The sequence below is a fragment of the Diabrotica undecimpunctata genome, chromosome 2, assembly GCF_040954645.1.
Source record: "Diabrotica undecimpunctata isolate CICGRU chromosome 2, icDiaUnde3, whole genome shotgun sequence".
Taxonomy (NCBI): domain Eukaryota; kingdom Metazoa; phylum Arthropoda; class Insecta; order Coleoptera; family Chrysomelidae; genus Diabrotica; species Diabrotica undecimpunctata.
This window is the reverse complement of record NC_092804.1, coordinates 52161765-52183325: the sequence shown is the minus strand read 5'-3', so window position 1 is coordinate 52183325 and position 21561 is coordinate 52161765.

Genomic DNA, 21561 nt, shown 5'->3' with positions numbered 1-21561 from the left:
CTAATAGGCTGAATTTAGCCGAGCATAGTAATTTTGGAACCGCAAAAAAGATGCAAAAGTGTTTATAACTTTTACCCCTGGGCTTTTGCTAAAACTCCCCTTGAAAAGGAATAAAAACTCAAAAAAATCGATTTACCAAGAACCTATACGTCATAGAAAAAATGTGTCAAATAAAAAAAGTAGCTGAGATGATTTTGAACAAAAATATTAATTGGCACTTTTTCTGTAGAATGAATTGTTCCCTCAGAAAGAACGCTTGAAGCGACCATCGATTTTAAATGTCAGTTGCGCGCGCGAAATCAGTGTTAAACGTGTATCAAATCGACGGTAAAAATTCGATATCTTTTGATCAAAGTGTCCTATCGACAAAAATTAAAATGCATTTTAAAGGTGAAGAGTGCAGCTTTCTTGAGCAATTTTTGTATTTTGCCATATATGTTCTGGTGAGGTCAATAAAATTTATCACTTTAATTAATCGGTTATAGTGAAATTTCGATTTTTAGAGACCAATCTTGACTTGTGGCAAAAAATATGAGGCATTTGAAATATGACTAAAAAAACGCAGAATTTAAGCAATTAGAACATTATAATCAATCGCACGTCACGAAAAATGCCTGCTAGAAGTTGGATTTGAATGTAGCTTGTAGCAGAAGATGGGTAGTTTTGAAAAACGTACTAGTGTAGTTGAAAAAGAGCAGTTTTAAATGTTGTATATCAATTGAAATGTGAAACTTTAAATTCAGCGTTCTTCAAGCATATTTCAAATGCCTCAAATTTGTTCAAAAGTAAAATTTTATGTTATAAGTTTTAAAGAGTTAAAGACTCTAGTTATCGAAACTCCACAGTGGCCTGTTAATAAAAGGAATAAATTTTATTGACCTCATGAGAATCATAAAACTTATAAAAATCGCACCACGTTTAACATTGATTATTGAACATTGATTTTGTGGCGTAACTGACATTAAAAATTGCCGATCGCTTCATGAAAGAACGGTTCATTCTACACAAAAAATGGTAATACATATTTTTGTTCAAAATTATCTTTGTAGGTATCTAAATAGCTATATTTTTTATTTGAAGTATTTATTCTATGGTGTACAGATTCTTGGTAAATCGATTATTTTCCGTTTTTTCCCCTCTAAGAGGGAGGTTTTAGGAGAAATCCGGAGGGTATAAGTTTTTTACATCTTTTTGGCATTCTAAAATTGACATTCTCCGAAAAATTCAGCTTGTTCCTATGATTTTTAGAGGTTCAGTGACATTTTCGCCTCTGACTACTGAAGTATTCATTGAACTTCAGAAAATGCTTGAATTTTCGTGGTTGCTTAAAGCTTTGACCGATTTTACACTTCTTTATAGCGTCTTCGTCAAGTTTCGCTAAGCATTTTTTAGTTCTATCTGTCACATTTTTAATATAGGTACAGTAAGAAAGTTTCGAGGAGTTCGGTTCTGCATCGATAACTATAATGTTGTATTCAATGTAGGCTCCGGATATTTTTAACATTAACAAAATTTAAAGTGTTATAAATTGTGAATCTTAGTGATATATTGAAATAAACTGTAAGTGTACAAACTCTTTACATTGTATCCAGTTAAATTAGCATTAAAGTCAGCAAATTGCAATTATTTGTTATTGTTGTCAATAAACAAATCCAGTTTTACCAGCAAATAACCGCTTTTAGTAAAGACCGACATACCTGTTTTAGCAGGTGTACAGAGTCGGACTTACTTTTCATAAACGTTTATTGAAATGAATTCAAACATGGAATCACACAACAGTTCTTCAATACAAGGCCATCAAAATCAAATAAACACATCACAGTTATACTCTTCGGCAGCGTCGAGAGTGCAATTTCCTTTAAAGTCCCAAGCAATTATCTTTAGTGCCTTAGAAAACACCAAACTTCAAGACTACCTTCTCCCACTTGGAAATATAATTCAACCGAAAAATATAATCTTCTCTTCTAGATTATCTAATAATCGCATATGTATGTATTTATCCAATAAACAAATAGTGGACGATTTTATGAATAATCATGGTCAAATAGAAATACAAGATGAAATTGTCAGAGTAAGAAGATTAGTTACACCAGCGGAACGACTTGTGCTCTCCGGCATATGTCCTTCAATACAATACAAAAAATCGGCATAATTCCTGTCTCCCTAATGACTTCCTCAAAATAAGTGCTTTTATGCCTGAGTACAATCACATCCTTAGTTTTCGAAGACAAATCTATATCAGTCCTTACAACCTAACACTACCAGAGTCATTTACTCTTGTTTTTGACAACACGACATATAGAATATTCATTTCTCAAGACAGTTTAGTTTGCTTTAGATGCAAGAAGTCAGGACACATCGCTTCACAGTGCTCCGAACCACTAGCTCAACTAAACCCCAACCAAAACAATGAAGCATCGATATCCAGCGCAACAAATATATCCTTGCAAGCATCCGATGACACAAACCCTTCTCAGTGTGAACAAATGTCTATTTTTAATATCCCGGAGATACCGAACAAAGTAGATGCATGAAATAAGGACAGTCACATAATTAATCAACCAAAAAGAAACTTTGATGAAATTATTTCACCTGAAGCAGATCCATCTTCAAAAGAATGTAACATTTTTCCACCACCCAAAGTCCAAGCAAAATCTAAAAAAGCTAAAATTAGTTCAGCAAGCACTTCTGAATGCTCATTTTCTCTCTTACTTGACCCTGCTAAAAATTTCTTAGAAAATCACCCTCTACCTTTTCCTCTAAACGTTGATCAACTTAACATGCTTCTAATGAATATCACGGGGTCAACAGATCCTATAACCACAATTCAAGAATATACCACAGACCTACCAGCTTTATCCCATATGCTCAGTCAAGTTTATCCTCATTTAAAGGAAATATCCATAAAACGTAAATTCACGTCCGTAAGGAAAAAAATCCATAATTATATTAATAGTGAGGCGTCGGAAGCAGAAAGTGACACATCTCAGTTAAGCCAACATTAAATTCAAGTCTCTACTTCAGTGGAATATTGATGGTTTTTTCCATCGCCTTGCTATGCTCCATCGTCTAATTGGTGAACAATCTCCTGATGTAATATGTCTACAGGAAACTAATCTGAATCCCCCCCAAAAAAACTCCAACCAATATGACTGTTTTCGTTGTCTAGTCCTTTCTGACTCTCTCAGCGCAGTCAAAGCTATGCAAAATGTATACCCTAAACACCCCATTGAGAAAATTATCAAGGCCGAATTAATGAAAGCTCAAGAAAATTTCAGAAAAGTCCACTTCCTATGGATACCATCTCATATAGGCATAGAAGGGAATGAAGAAGCAGATATTAGTACGCGTAACGCTATCACCAGTGACGCATCAGAAACAGAGTGTCGGAGTATCGCAGACGATCTAAAAGTTTATGTCAAAAATAAGGCGTTAAGTGCGTGGAATCGAGGAATAGTTCGAGACTCAGAACCATCAAAAGTGATATTTTTGCATGGAAGTCCACAGCCAGAAGTAGAAGATAATAATAGTCTCCCGTTTTATACCGCTGTCGCGGCTTTGGGAGTATAGCAGGGTAGTCTGCTATATCTAGGGCCTACGGTATACAAGGAAGGTAACATGGCCAGTGCTACGCTTCAACCGTCTATTATTACCCCTGGTTTTACCCAAGGTACTCCTTTTTATTCAGGCTGAGTCGACCTGGGGCCTATAGACATTTTTAAAATGTCTAGATGTTCTTGCCGGCGGTGGGATTCGAACCCCGGACCACCTGCTTGTGAGGCAAGCATCCTACCGCTTGCGCTACGCAGGCCCTCGAAGTAGAAGATGCCAAACACTTATTACACGTCTACGACTTGGACACTGCAGGTATACTCATGCCTATCTCTTCTCAAATAGTGCACCTCCAAAATGCAAAACATGCAATACAGTAGACAGTATAAAGCACTTCTTGATAGACTGTCCTAAATATGTAAATCAAAGACAGTCTTACAATTTGCCAAATAACCTGAAAGCACTCCTTAACAAAAGTTTAGTTCCTAACAATTTATTAGGTTACTTAAAATGTATAAATATGTTACACAAAATTTAACTTAATTAATTGTTACAAATGTTCAATTGCTCGCAAATTGTAATTAATTGTTACAATGATTGATTGTTACAAATGTTAAATTTAATATTATTACAAATGTACAGGAATGTCGCTAATAACCTTTGGGTGGATGCGACTTTGTTTCTTTAAATAAAAAAAAAAGAAAGTTTCATTTTTGGTGGTTAGTTAATATTGCAGTTGATTAACTTTGGTCTTATTGATCCTTAGGTAAAATTTTTCAGGACTATATTTTTTAAATTTTTAACCAACATGGAGCGTAATGCACTTTTATATTAAAAAAAATCGATGTCATGTGTCCGAGCGTTTTGTACAGTTTCTAAAAATAGATTAGTTAATAGGGGTTATTAATTATTTTCGCACACAGTATTCACTCGCATATTTATATTTTGCACATGTTTATATTATATTTATCATCTGTTTCACAGCTTATACTTTAACATTGTTTTAAAAACAAACAATATGTTATTTATTCTACCTCGTCACGTCAGTGCGTATATATTTTTTTAACAATGTTTACTGTTTTATTATTTTTAATTTCAGTCGGTGCTAGTTTTACTGCGTATACAAAAGGTATAAATTTAATGATAACCTCCCATAAAGTACAATAGTGAAAGCGCAAAAACTGGGTCATAATATTTTATCAACTTTTTAGTAATAAATAATAATCACGTCGCAGTATTTAGATTTTGCAGTTAAATTATATAGCTCTATTTTAATTAGCCACAAAAATATATGGCACAAATAAGTTTATGTGTGAAATTTATTATTAATAGGTTTCACTCGAATCCAGTGTAGTTTATATACCACATAACTTATTATTACCAATTATTTTTATTTAATTAATAATTCTGTGTAGTAGGAAATCAATAGAACACCAGCATATTTCGCTTTGTCTACTAATTAAAGTTCAGTTAATAAATAAAAAAACACCATGGACGTATAAACACAGATGTACTCAGTTATTTACATAAAAATGTGAAGCCAAAAATTATTTGACTAGGTCACATTCTCAGCACCTCCAATGTTGTCACATTTTTTTATTAAAATATCTTATTCACATATCGCTGAAAATATTACTATATTTGTTTTATACTCTACAGGTGCTATCAAACCAAAATAATAATTTATTACTTATATTAATATATTTAATTGTAATTAAAACATCAAATGTGCACATAGTGTGCATATCATTTAATAATAGCGTATAACAGATATCAACCAATTATTTTATATGTAGAAGCACTGAAACCTATTTATTAATGGCAACGGTGTTTACATTTCTCTGCCTTATGGCTCTACGTCAAACTTCAAATGTTGTTCCATGTCATGTCCATGTTTGTTTACTTTTTACCCAAGATGAGGAAAAGTTGTTTTTCGATATTTTGGCTGTATTTTAAGTGATATTTGTAAATAGTGAAATAAACAAATTATAATAATGGTGCTACAGTTTTGCATTTGCAAAAAAAACGAAATATTTACATCCCAATGTCTCATTTAATTTGTGAGTACTGTTTGTTTACATTATTTAAGATGAGGAACTGAGGAATGTGTGTTTACATTTTAAAATATGTCTTTCATAGGCGTACCATTGGGTTTATTCATATTAATTAATGTATTGAACAAGATATTATTTCATGAAATTAGTATACACATTTTTAAATTGTAAGTAGACATCATCTGATTAAAAAGATCTGTTTAGTAGCTTTTTAATTTAATATTTCTCATGAATTAACAATAAGTTAGTGAAATGAATAAAACTCATTTATTTTTCTATGTAGGTTTCCAAATAATATTGATTAATAATGAAACTTACTCTAAACTTCAACAGAGAAAACTTTATAAAAAAAACCTTTCAAAAGCATCCTTTTTGGTTATTTAAACTTGTAAGGAAGCTAGAAAATATTTCAGATTTTTTAATAAAACTATAAATATCTACAACAGACTAGTTAAAAACCTTATGAATATTTTGATTAATAAAACCATACAAAATGTCCCAAAATCAATCTATGAGCATTTTGGTGACCATATGTATGATGGAGATGCAATCGATGGTCACTCTATGCAACTTTTAAAATTGGTTCTTAAGAAATATTTTAAAATTGGAATTCATCATGAAACGAGGACTACTTTAGATGCTAACACCGTGCGCATAAGAAGCGTTCTTACTAAGACTGTTTTATTTCGCAATGAATAAAAATTTATTTCTATACCAACGTCTTCTATTATGTCTACTTACCATTTTTACTTTAACATTTCTGTTCGGTAAATAGCTTTCCAATAATTTATACATTTTCACGCCTACTTTTTAATAAGTAGGTATATTTGCAAATAATTTTATGACAAATGCCAGCAAGAGCTTTGGAATGATCAATAAATAATTTTGTAGCAGAAACCCTTACTACGTGGAATCTATTGATATTGTATTAAAACAAATTTGTCACAATTTGAAAAAATATGTTTTAACACATTATCAATAAATATAGATATGTACTTAAATTTGACAAATGTATATTTTTTAATTGTTTTTTTTTATCGTAGGATTATTTGATACCTGATAAAAAATTAACTTGAGCTCAACTATAATTTATTGTATTAATTTTAAAGCAAATAAAATTGTATTTTATTTTTTCTATAAAAACGTGTTTTTGTACATTATTACTACTTCCAATTATTAACGTCTGAATAATTATCCCAGTGAGTAAAAATTCAAGCACGCTTATGCTCATTGAGGAAGTATCACAGTCTATCGATACCCATTTTACTCCCCTTTACCCTCTTGTCCAGGAATATCGAAGCTTCAAAACAGTGTGTGTTTAAGGTATCTTATTGCTGGGTCCATCTATGTTTATACGTCCATGAAAAACACTATAGACCTTCGTATTTCAATACAAAGTTCGACCAAGAATTTATGCCTTTTTGTATATTGAAAATGTCATATGAGATAAGCAAAAAACCGAAATTTAGAGTTGATCCAAAATGGGTTTTTCTGAAAATTGAATTTTTCCAAATTTTCGCAACTTTTCCAATGTAAAATTTTTCGTTTTTATGACCTGCCGTTATCCCTTTTTTGCAGGTTCTTTATCGTGAAAACTAACAAACTCTCAAGTGGCAAAAAGGATGAAACTACGGACATTGACCTTACATGTTTAGGTCATAATTAACACCCTTAGGGCACCAGTAGCACTTATGACAAAATTTTTTAAATATAGAATCAATACTCCTCTATCGATTCGTAAAATGGCATAATGTTTTCGTTCTGCACATACGATGACCTCTATATAACAATTTAGGTCATCAGAAAGGAAGAAAAATGTCTATATTCAATTTAGACCCCGCTGGTTTCTCACTTTCGCTTTTAATCTGTTCTAATCTAATTTATCTTTTTCTATTTTTTAATAAAATAGAAAAAGATGAAAGCAAGAGGACTTATGAAACTCTATTTTAAAAAGATTAAAAAGAAGTAAAATTAAACTTCCATAAAATAACTCAACTAAAATAACCATGTTAAGGATAGAACACTGATGGCTCAAACAAAGCGATAAAGTATTTAACAACTAAGAGACAAACACAAAATATTCTAGTTGATTCTAAAGAAACTTGTGCCATTTGCTCCTTATATTGGCGAAAATTTTGTTCTAATGCACGATAATGCACGACCGCACATTGCAAATATAGTGCAAAATTATCTAGAGGGAGTTGGAATCGACGTTATGGAATGGCCAGCGAACAGTGCCGATCTCAATTCTATAGAGAATGTTTGCGACTTGCTTGGTAGACGTCTACGGAATTTTCCTAATCAACCAAACACTCTGCAGGAACTGGAACAACGTCTTGTCCAAATTTGGAATGAACTGGATCAGAATACTTTAAGACCGTTTATTTTAAGTATGAATCGTCGATGCCAAGCTGTCATTCGTAGCAGGGGTGGAAATACATCTTATTAAGTAAAAAAAAATTGAACAATTTCTATTTTTAGAATTTAGTTATGAATAGTTAGTATATGAATATTGAAGATGGTTAGCGACTTCACTAAATATGTTTGTTTAACAAATTAAACTAATACGAAATAAAATGCTTTTCATTTCAGTTAATATTTTCCTGTTATATGCTGAGTTTTAAAGTGGCGCGTTAATTTCTTGAAGCAGTGTATAAGGAAATATTTGAAAGTTAATTTAATTAGTGTATGAACTAAATAATATGTTTAAAAATAATAATTGTATTTATATGAAATTATTTTAAAACGAGAAATATAGAAATATTATAAAAATATTAATAGATGATTTAATGTTGTTATTAATCGCATGACATTTATGACTTTTATTAAATTTTGATAATGGTTACAAATCGAAAATTTTGGTAACAAATATTTTTTAATTTTTTACTTCTAATTTATTGTCTATATTTTGTTAGTTATTTTAGATGCAGTTTTTAATTTAAATCTGCTTGGAGTAAATTTATGATGACTAGAAATGAATTGATCGAGAGTAGTGAGATTATTCTATGACACTACCCGTGACGACGATTTCTCGTGGCGCTAGTTCCGTGACGCTCGCCTCATCATTTTAAAGTATGGAAAAAAAAGTAGTTCAACGCCAGTATAGACTTTCGCTTAAAAAAAGTTTTAATTTTGGGATCATAAACACTTTAAATAACTTCATATATTGTTAATCGATTAGAATTTTCAAAACGGATATTGAAAGTGCTTTGAAAGATCCTTTAAAAGAAAGGAAAAATAAGATTATATCTATATTATATATATTACATACCAAAAAACTACTGTTTTATTATTTTAAGGCTGCAGTTATTAATTAAATGCACTTTTTGCTGGTTTCCAATGGAATGCAAAAGATATATTGGACCCTAAAGCCACATGGAAGATAATTTAAAGTAACGGCCGGTTCAGGGTCCCATTTAAAATATCTGCCACTGGTGCAGTTAAGAATTTCAATTTATTAAGTTCTAATATATATTGTTTATAGACAGCAGAGGAAACATTTTTAATAAATCATCCCAAATTTTGGCATATGCAGATGATGTTGATCTAGTTGCCCGCACAACACGCAAGCTAGAAGAAATGTATACCACCTTGTCACACGCCTTAAAAAATATAAGCCTGCAAGTAAATGAAAATAAAACTAAGATAATGGCATCAACACCCAACAATAGAGCCAGAAACATCGGCCACCAACTCACGGTTGATAATTCTACCTTTAAAGTGGTGGACAAATTCACATACTTAGGCTCCCTGATCACCAAGGAGAACGTCATGACGGAAGAAATCAAACGAAGAATAATTCTAGCAAACAAATGCTATTTTGGACTGAGTAGACATATGAGAAGCAGAAACTTAAGCCAAAAAACAAAAATAACCATATACAAAACCCTTATACAACCAGTGTTGACATATGGGTCAGAGGCATGGACCATTTCCAAGGCAGATGAAAATCTCCTGCTTATATTTGAACGAACGATCCTGAGAAGAATATTTGGTGGCATCTGTGAAAATGTTGTTTGGAGAAGGAGGTACAACTACGAGATATATCACAGATATAAACATATATTTGGTGGTAAAGCCGTAGTATCCTTTATAAAAATAGGAAGACTAAGATGGGCAGGACATCTGACAAGATCACAGCAGAACAACCCTCCTAGAAGAATCCTTATGTCACAACCTGTGGGAAGTAGAAAAAGGGGTAGACCAAAACTCAGATGGAGGGATGGTGTAGATGAGGATGGTAGACAAATAGGCGCAGCAAACTGGCAACAGTTGGCAATGGATAGAACTGACTGGCGTAATAGACTTGGGAAGGTCGAGGCTCTTTTATAGGGCTGTAGCACCAATGATGATGATATATTGTTTATATAATTTTGGTCTTTATGTGAATCTTCTCTAACATACATTTTTTATTGTAGTTCTGTCCTTTTTCCAAAATCTGTTTTCAAAATCAAAAGTATGGCCATTTTCCAGAGAATGCTTAGCTAAGGCTGTAATGTTTAATTTAATAGTTGGTACACTATGTTTGTGAGCAACAATTCTTCTATGTAGATATTGGTGTGTTTGCCCAATATATGTTGAGTTGCAGTCTTTACAATTCTGGGTTTAAATTTTGAATATTTTCCGGATGTTTTTGACGATTTATGTCCAAAATTTATGTCATATTTTCCAAAATTTCTGACATTTGCTTAGATAATCCGTTTATGTATAGTAAGGATATATGTAGTATTTCTTTGACTTAGTAAGTGATATTACTATTATTATTGCTAGGTTTAATTTGGGTTCGTTGATGTTGTTTTTGATAATGCAGCTTTTTTAATTAGACGGTTGTAATTATACACCATATAATTTTACTGGCCCTTTTAAAGCTTTTAATTAGAATTGAAGTTTTAAATGGACCATTCATAAAATATATTCATATGTAATATGAAATAGAGAGAACGTGGAAAGAGACATATGGAAATAATAATAATCACAAGCTATGGCTTTTATTTAAGAGTTAAGAGCTTTCTCAAAAAACAAGATTTTCGTTAAATTTTATTAAAACAATTCTTTCGTTTTGATTATGTTTTTATAGGACCTATTGTTACACTGTAATTTTATTTAAATTAAATACAATAATCCACTGTTAAGTTGTCTTCAGCCTATTTCACAGCAAATATATACAATGGATCACAGAACAACACCACAAATCGACTACTAATATATATAAGCGTCAGTGGTTACCCTAAAAATACCACGGGGCCTTAAAGGGTTTTCCTGGCAGGCCCAGTCGGTAAGAACAATGTTGGTTTAGGGTTTGACATGGCAGCTTGGTGTGAATCCTTGAATCCTTAATAATTTTAAGCACTGGCCAATGCTAGTAGGGATATGGATATAATTTTCGGTTGAATTCGAAGCTGAAATACCGTGTAAGCCTAAAATAATCAGTTCGGTGGAAATAGAGTAGTTCAGATTTTGTTATTAATGAATATAATTAAAAGGCTTATCGACGATGTTCAAGATGCATGTTTAATACATAAAGCTAACAGCTGGATTTTTGGAAATAAAGAAGTTTATTCTGAATATGCGAGCATATAAAAAAAATTTACCATTGGGCAACAGGAGCAGTATCAGAATGAATATTGTAGGTGCTGGTGTAGGTGTAGGCCAAATAAACAACACTTTGTATACAGTTATTTATTTGGATTAAAATTATTTCTTTGTAAGCCGCATCTAAAAATATATATGTGATATTTTTACCTCGCTATGTTTTCTTAAAAAAGTTTTTTTTGTTTTGTTTTCGCAAAAACAAGAAAGTTTATTTCAGTGAGTGTATTTAACTTTAATTTATTTATTATTTTTATCATTTATGTCATTTTGGATTGTTTTTGATATATCCAAAAATTTAAAATGCCAAGAGTTCGGGGAATTTGTTTGCAACAGTGTTAAGAGTATGCAGGAGGTGGTCCAATCATGAGACTTATCGACTTCGTGGAGGGTCTGGACGTACTAGAATATTGCACGTTTCTTAGACTTTCTGCTCTCAGATATAGACGGGACAATGTACATCAAGTAACAGATGATTTAGGTGCAGCCACAGAAAGGGCAGCTTTAAGAAGAACACTTAATCAAAGATTACTTGAAATGGCTCTGAGACCTTACCCTCCGCTTTATCGACGATCATAAGTCTCGACGCTTAGAATGGTGCAGAACTTGACTAAATTGGTATGGCTAATGGATCTTGTCTGCTTTAATGATGAATCTAGGTTTTATTTGGGTGGCTCTGATGGGCGGATAAGGGTAAGGCGTTTTAAAAGAAAGAGACGAATTATAGACCTGGCTGTTGAACGTCATACAGCAAGACAACCAAGCATTATGGTATGTTGTGCTGTATGTTTGGGAAGCAGATCACCTCTAGTTCCTACAAACGTCACTATATATATACTGTAGACACCACTATAACTTAAAATTTTAAAATACGAGTATATTCAAGCATTTATTAATTCTGCACTCTTATTTCAGGTAAGAAAATGATTATACACAAACGAAATACAATAACAATGGTAAGTAATATTAAATACTCTATTTAATGTGAATAAACCAAAATTTTAATTCAAATTACTTTAAATATTTAAAGTTTGATTTCCTCTACGTGGCGGCAGATGAGAAGAGTTTTGGGGTGCCGACGCTGCCCTTCCTAGAAAAATAATGTAAACTTTATAGACTACAAGCCCATCATCATCATCAATCAGCCAATCGCGTCCAGATGTCCAAGCTGGACATAGGTCTCCCTTAGTTCTTTGCAGTGTTCTCTACACTAGGCCGCTTGTAGCCAGTTTCCCGCTACACGTTTTATATCATCGGTCCATCTAGTCCGTGGTCGTCCTTGGCTTCTTTTATAGTTTCTGGGCCTCCATTCCATAATACATCTTGTCCACCGTCCGTCTTCTGTTCTGGCTAAGTGCCCTGCCCAGTTCCACTTAAGCGTCGTGGTTTCGTTCGATGACGTCTTGAACTTCTGATCTTTGCCTGATTTGTTGGTTTGTTATATGGTCTTGAAGGCTCACGTTCAGCATTGCACAAGCCCATGGAACATTTTTAATGGGTAATTTGACCCAGCATGGATCACATATACGTCAATACTACAATATGTAATAACAACTTTAGAAACTATGCCGTCAATTGTCAATTTTTATCGGTATAAGTGGCTATACAGGTAAAATAAGCTTACCACTTAGGGTAAAGGGGGGGGGGGGAAGATGTATTTTGGTCAAACATTTTTGTATGACATGTGACCTAATGCAGTACAAAAATATTGGTACCAGTGAAGGGACAATATCTGATTTCCGGAAAATTTTGACCCCAAGATAATGATTTCTTATACGGTAGTCAGTTTTTTACAAAATATAGCTAAAAACTATCAAACCTTATCATAGCTTATAATAAATAGTACAAATTAAAAATTTGAAAAAAAAACAAAAGACAAAAATTTGAAAATTTAACATATTTGTAAAGTACCCTGCGGTGTATGTTATGTTATATTTAAAATATTGTGGTTGTTATTAGTTATTTAAAAGTGGACAAATAAAACTAAACAATGTTACATTTTTTAGTACTTAGCGTGCATTTAGCGGACATTAATTTTATCATTTTGAAGTGTTGGAAAGTAAGTATAAGCTTAAGTTTAAGTTTGTGGGGTCGCCACCCTTCTTCCGCGGCCGCCATCTTGGAAAAAAGGGTGAAAAGTGTTTTTAGCGGTATCTCGTAAACTAGCAACCCTACAGAAAATTGTATTGTACATTATTTATAGCAAATTAAATTATCTACAACTTTATTCTTATCACTTTTTGGTGTAAAATGGAAAATAAAAAAATTATTAACAAAAATTACTAAGATTTTTTTTTAAATTTTCTTGTGGGCCTTTTTTTTATAACTTCATACAGCTGTGCAAATAATCGTCTGGTGTAATAAGCTTTGAATGTTTTAATGACTCCGTGATCCATAGTTTGAAGCTGATTGTACTAGTTGGAAAATGCTACTGTCGCACCTGGGTCAAAACTAGTTAAAGTTGCACGAGGATGACTTAATGCATTGTCGATGATTACCATCTATTTCAGCTATGAAGTTATTACCAAACCAATCCCCAAAAAGAGAATCTGTCACCCAAGCTTTACCATTAGACTTCTAAATCACGGGCCAGCCAAATTTAGCTCACCTACATTGAATATGGTTTGGTTGGTGTTACCACATTCATTTATCATATTATTTAATTTCTCTGCACAACTGTACCAATTAAAGCTATTTTTGAATCGGCTGAACCAATCTTTACTAGTGTTGTGAATTTATTTAACTGCTATGTCTTTATTTAATTTATAATGTCTTTATTAATTTATTATATTGTTCTTATTTTAATTTATTAAAAAGCACGATAATTTATATTAGTTTATTTAACCACTAATAATACATAATTTATTTTATACGAACGCTACAATTAAAATCGCGGGCGCGGGTCTTCAGATATTAACTAACTGTTCTCAAAATGAAAGTTCCCTCATATTTATATCAAAACAGCTGCTCTAGAACCCCATGGATGTTGACCTCAATTGACCTGGTTTCGCCTCGAATGGACAGGCCTAATTCCAGAAGATTCGAATGGAACCAGTTTTTTTATTACTTGGAGTTTATGCCAGCTGGTCGAAGGGTCTCGTACAATCTAAAACATATTAGTGAATAAACATGTTGACAGGTTTTTAATATGACTCATATTTTTACGTAACACTAGCTTTAAACTCTTTATCTTTAACGATCTGTTCAGGATCCTCTTTCAATGTTTCAAAAATCAGCATAGCTTGAGAGCACACTGGTTATAATCTCGGTAGTTATAGCGTGACCTTTAGGAACGATGTTTGAATTTAAAAATTGTAAATTTTTCACAGCTTAGAGGATTTTTTTTTTGCCCTTTATAATTGTTCTGGTCATTGATTCGACAGATAAAATTTCTTTTCTAATTCACAAAATTTCATTTTTTAAAATCATTTAAAACTTTAATTAGGTTAAGTTTAAATTGACGAGATTTGAAAATCGCGTAACTCCGGATTCACGTAAGTCGTTCTAGCGTAAGTTGAGGTATTACTGTACCCGTAAAAAAACGATAAAAACGAACAACTAACTGCACACGACCGAGTGGAGAAGAGTGGAGAAAAATATTAAACGCGGTCTATACTCAATTAGAATTGTAGAGCCAAGAAAGAAGAAGAAAAAGGCAATTAAAATTTCAAGATGTTATTGGCAGTTTGGAAAACATAGTTAATAACATCAGAAAAAGTTTACCCTCTGTAACGGAAAATATGCAAGAATTGAGAAGATGGGTACGAAATGAGAATTTAAATTTATCTGCTAGAGAAATTATATTTTAAATTAAACCCGTTTTGCTTTTAAAAATCATCTATCTGATGCAACTTTATTTTAAATAAAAACTTGTGTACTTTGTACAAAGATGCCCTAAAATTGAAATTGATAATGTTCAACTCGCGGTCAGAAAAAACATAAGAAAACGAAAATATAATTGGTTGCTTACGTACTTTAAATTTAATAACATCATATGGTTTGGATTCAACATTTGGTACAATAAGTATCATTTGACGATTTTAATAACGATGACAATGACAACGGCAGAAACTGAAAGATGTTTCTTTACTTCGAATTTGATCAAGACATTTCTATGGATTGTTCATTTCCGATAAAAAAAAGAATGATTGAGTTTCATTTTAAGAAGTAAGCTTTTGGTCAGTACTTTTTATTTTGTGTATTTTCGAATCAGCGATGCCCTAAATAAAATTTGAAACGATTCCACAAAAAGCTATCAGTGTTTCAACCATGGAAAACATCAGCAACGATCTGGAATTGTTGATTCCTTGACTAACATGAAATAGAGTAGTTAGTATAAAAATGGCACAAAAAAATAATGCCAGAACGAGGGTAAGTAATGGTAAGTAAATTTAAATGAATATGTCCATAAGCTTTTGCAGTTTTATTTTTACAATTATTTACACTTCCCGTCATATAAAACTGGTACACTTTGGTGAATTGATAAATCAATTCGTTGTTGCCATCACAGATAACGGAATTAAACGGAACAAAATCTAAATATAAAAAATAACGTTTAAAAATGTATAAAGTTTTTAGATAGGTATTATTTTTATCATTAAAAACAAAAAACTTTATCTAATAAATTAAATAACCAAAGTTAGGGTTGAGCTAATATCCAAAATATTTGAAGGGAACATTGGAATGCATCTACTGTAATTTTATACTTCAATTACCTACCGAACACGAACTATATTTTGTGTCAATTCAATAAGTTTAGTAACAGGCAAACTACCAAGATTAAATTATCATTTATTACAAGAACAATAAATGTGAAAAATTAACATTATACTTTATCCTACGTATTATAAACTATAAAATATCCGGGACGAAAAAACGCTTTATAAAACGTGACAGTTACAATCCAATATCTCACTGTAATGTTTTATTATAATAATTTATTAGATTGATTATCATTATTTTTGAATTGAAATATTTTCATAAATTATAATAAAACACAAATCAATGTGTGGGTACTTAATTGAGATTATGGAAAATTACAATAGTAATAGGAGAATTTTTTAGGATGCATGCTTAAATAAATGTGACTGACTGATAGAGAATGCTCGATAATGTTTTAGTTTTTAGTATACTCAAAACTGGCGGTCTGTCGCTCAGCCCTGCTTTTAGCTGGTTTCATATAATATTTTCGTTGAACTGGCAACAGTGCCCTAGAAATTAGAATGACACATGTGACAAGATCAACGTACACAACTTAAAAAACACGATTTTTGGTTATAAGAGTTGTACCAGTTTTTTATGACGCGAACGGTACCTACTATTACTATTTAAAATCTAGCAGTTCATTACCTTTTCCTTGCCAATTTGCGGTATAAATTGGTGAAATTTACCCTTTTATTACTCAGTAACTAAGTACATACTTTTGGTTAACTTTGTAGAAATGAATATTCAAATAATTCATCGTTGCAAAGGCGATGAGGAGACCTTCCAAATGAGGTGTTTCGTAACCTCGATTTGTATTTGAAAAAAATTGTCGATTACTCATTACGCCAACACTGATGTCGTTATGTCTAACAGATAATCGATGGTCATTCAAAAATAAAAAAAAATATTTTTGGGTTTTTTATTAGATTTATTAAAAGCCGTCTGTTTCTGAACAGACAGCTAATGAATTTATTCCATATTTTTGCATCATACCGTATAAGCCGAATGACAACAAATAAAGCAGTAAAGACGGCGAGAGAGGGTTACCCAATAGGAAGATAGTCAGTGGGAAGACCACGATAACGATGGAACGACAACTTAGTAAAGCCATATTGAAAAATAGACATAGTCATGTCTACACAAAAAGAAGATTTATTTATATAAAGTTTTTCCTGTTACTAACCATTTACTGCCTAATATTTAATTCTATATTTTTGGTAAATTATCGAACAGATCTAACAGAACGAAGGCATCACTTAAATCTGCTGTAAATTAACTTAAAATACAAAGCTTTATCGCAATATGTAGCAGACTGAAACGTCTTTCAACGTCGTCACCCTGTAACGGTAAGATCTCCTGGAAGATGAAAGCATTGTCTCGACCGAAGCATAATAAGTCTTTTGCATCTCTCATGTGCAGACTATTCTACAGTGCAAAATAGGAGGGGATGATTTAAAGCCGTCGTAACTGTAACGTACCAACGTTAGAGTTTAATAAACCCAAAGTCCTTTACGAAGAGGCTTCACTTGCACAAAGTAATGATGACGAGGGAAACTGTATTCTACTTATTGTTGGGTAATTCAAAGGGCGCTGGTAATTCTATTAACGAAAAAGATAAATTATACTCATAGAGTAGTGAAATAGTTGCTATTTTCGATAAAATTCAAATAAGTAAAAACTAAAAGATTTAAAGCTATTTGTTACTAATATTTTGTGTGTATAAAATGGTTGTGACGTATAGGAACATTACAAATTACTTAGTATACACAAAAATTATATACTATCGGTTTAGAATAAATTCCGATGCACGTCAGTATCTACGTCAGAGATTTAAGTTGACATTGTTGAAAACTTACAAAAAAAATTCTTGAGTTCTTTGTAATTAAATAAATTACATAATTATTGCAGAAGTAGATTATAGAACTTAGTAAAGAGTCTTGACACAAACCAACCGTCACTGGAAAACTTCCGGTCAATCCGACAGCAGTCCTTCATTTAGTGTACGTTCCCTTTACATATCCTTCACGAGTCATACGTACTTTCTAGGAACCCATTTTTCTCTCATACATCTCCGTAGCTCTTGTCTTGGAACTGTGTCGTCCGCCTTCTCAAGATTTAGAAATATCAAATATAGCTCTCTTTTCTTCTCGCTCTATTTCTCTATTAACTGTCTCAACGCAAACAAGGCATCCGTTGTCCTCATTCCTGGCATAAACCCAAACTGTTCTCCTCCTATCGATGTCTCTCTCCTTAAGCTGTGCTAAACAGTTATCTTTATAGTTTTTACAGTCCTGAATGTCTCCTTTATCTTTATACGATGATATCATTACACTCTTTTTCCATGCATTGTGCATCCTTTCTTCCTCATATATCCTACTCATCATTTGCCACAAAATATCAACCCCTTTCTCTCCTAAAGCTTTCCAAACCTCTACAGATATTCCATCAGGTCCTAGTGCCTCACATTTCTTTGTCCTATTTAATGCCTTAACTTCATCTCTTGCCCTCCCCGGTATTACATTCTCATATGGGATCCCGCATCCTCTGTCTCGCCTCTGGTGTTCGTCATTCAGCAGCTTATCAAAGTACTCATACCATCTTTGCTTTATTTTAACATCGGTTCTTAACACTCTTAAACTGCCACTCGTGAGTCAAGTCCTTTGATGACTTGTCTCTTGCCTTAGCAATGCTGTATAACCTTTTTATTCCCTCAGGTGTTTCCAACTCTTCATACAGCTGTGCAGACGATCTTTGCTTAGCAGTAGCTACAGCGCACACTTTGCTTTTCTCTTTGCCACCTTGTAATTATCCTTATCTTCCCCTCTTTTAGACCTGTCATACCTCTTTTAAGCCTCATTCTTCTCTTTAACCTTCTCTTGCATCTCATCGTTCCACCACTAAGTTTCTTTGTCTCTAGGAGGCCCTTTACCAGATGTTTTTCCTAGCACTTTCTCTTCCTCTCGCACCACATTTTTACTGTTGGCTTCCCACCAGTCATTTACCGTATCTTTTTCCTCAAGCTCTTTCAGTACTTTAGTCTAAAAGACTATTGCCAAATCCTTATCCCTTAACTTGCACCACTTCACTTTCTGGTGTCCCATTTGCTTTTTTAGCCTTATCTTTATCTTCGTATCTACTATCACCGGTCAGTATTGACTAGCTACACACTCAACCTTTATCACTTTACAGTTCGTAACTGACTTCTTCTACACAGCACAAAATCCATCTGACTTTCCCTTCCCCCGCTACTATAGCTAACATACTAGTCTTCAGTCTTTTGAAAGAACGTATTAATGAGAGCTAACTCTCATGCCACTGCAAAGTCAATCACGCTATTTAATTCATCACTTCTTATTTTCATCTCCAAATCTCTATGAAGTCTTTCTATTCCTGATCTTTTTCTACCAATATGTCCATTCAAATCACCTTTAATACATCACTTTTCATCTACAGGAATCTCAAACATCTCGCAATCAAGGGCGCTCCAAACTTTTTGCTTTTCCTGTTTTTCACACACTACCGTGAGGCGTTGGTAGTGCCTGCGTTGAATTGGATACACATTATTCTTTCTTCTGGTTACCCTTACAAGATCTTTCTTCCATTCGTTGTTCAACATAAAACCTACTTCATTTTTGCCATGACTGTTCGAACTAGTATATATTAACTTGCATCCATCTCCTAGATCTCTCGACTTATTACCTTTCCAACGAGTTTCCTGCACACAAAGTACACCAATCCTTCTACTCTGCATGAAATTGGTGAGCTCTCTTCCTTTACCTGTCACGCTTCTGTACTGTTTGAGAGTTTCAACTCTCAGGACTAGCTTCTGTGGCCTCTTCCGTCCTCTAATGGGTAGCCCTAGCTCACTTTTCGCAGGAGCAGTTGAAGCCTCAACTGCGCGTCGCTTACGGGGAACGCCCTAGCCTCCAAACTATTTTTCAAATTTCTTCTTTCCATGGTTTTAGCAAGATTTTTACTGTTGGATGCCCTTCCTGACACAAACCCTCCTTCTTTATCCGGACTTGAGACCGGCACTGATAGTTACAGGGGTGGAGTTAGCGATATAATTTACATACACACAAAGTATTCAAATTAATTGATAAATTTGCATGTAACTTATTTCAACATAAAAAATAATATCTGCACCGTTTAAATACTATGATTAATATAAACTCTCATAGTTAATTAGCACAATGAATCAATAATTATAACTAAGCGAATATAGTTTACAAAATGTACGAAATGTTCATGGTATTCGTGATATCTATTGAAATAATGCAATATATATGTTTCAGCAAATTAAGTTTCCGGCAACAAATGAGCAAACTACATGATATCAATAGTTTGACTAAAATACATTCATAGCAAGGGACGTTAATTGGGTTTATTTTCTTATGGGGATTCAGCGATATTCTGTAGGCTATAAATACAATTCGAACTATGTAGTAATTTAATATCACCATCGCTTGGAACACTTTGCTGCATTCCAGGGAGCTATTACAGCTATAAATAATAAACAAATTATTGATTGATAGTTATTTATGCTTTTATGATAAATAGATAAACAAACTATTTATATTTTATCGTATAAAATTAAAAATACTTAAAAATGTTCAATATACAATATTACGGGAAATTGAAAAAATAGTTGTGTCTTTATAGTTGCCTCTATATTTCTATCACACATCGCAAAAAGTGGCAGTATAATTGTTAAAACATTCGAGGGAGCCAAAATAATTGATTTAAGTAATAAATCATAAAATAAATAATCAAAGAGAATTCTGATTTTGGAAAAAAAACGAAACGTTATATTTTTTTGTTTTTTTAAATAGTTAAAAGTGATACATCGTCATTTTCTATTAGTGTTTAAAGCTGACGTCACATAAATAAAACTGCGGAAATGTATTTTATGTATATTATTTTAAACAAAAGTTAACCATTTATAATGAAAAACTGACTGGTTTTAACTGAAATAGTCACCACATTAGCGTACTTTGCCTAAAATATTTCTTCTGCAGACGAGCTCTCATAATCATCACTATCCAACAGATCAATAATAAATTGTCCACTGTTTAAAGTTAATTGTCCTAATTTATATTCATTTTTTATTACCTACATGATTTACAGCTTTTTTCCAGTCGGAACTTGTGATTTACGATAGTTTATATCGAATTAAATCGATATGAACTAACTCTACTAACCAAAAATAAGGTAGTAATCTCAAAACAGTAGGGCCATGTTCTGTTGCAATCGTGTCCAATATATATTGTTTGTCATATTTTAGTACGAAGCACTAAGTAGTTGTTTCTTATTATAGTTCTCTTCAAAATACAAATCATTATCTGAGAGGAAACCTTGTAATTCCTGTTTTAAAGACACACTGAATTTTTTTAGAAGTCTTGAGTGATAATTGTCCATAATTACCATACTGGCTAGGTGTTATATTAAGAAGTATTGTATTCTTAAACCACTCTTCAAATATATTAGAATTCGTATTCTGATGATAATCTACATTAAATTTTTTTTTCGCAAAGTTTTAACCCATTTGGCATCCAACCATTTAAAGATCCACAGTGCAATATTCATTCGAGATCCTTTATTCGGAAGTACGCCTTTCAGTTGGCATCTAAGTGAACCATCAGTCCAACCCTTGCTGGTGGTA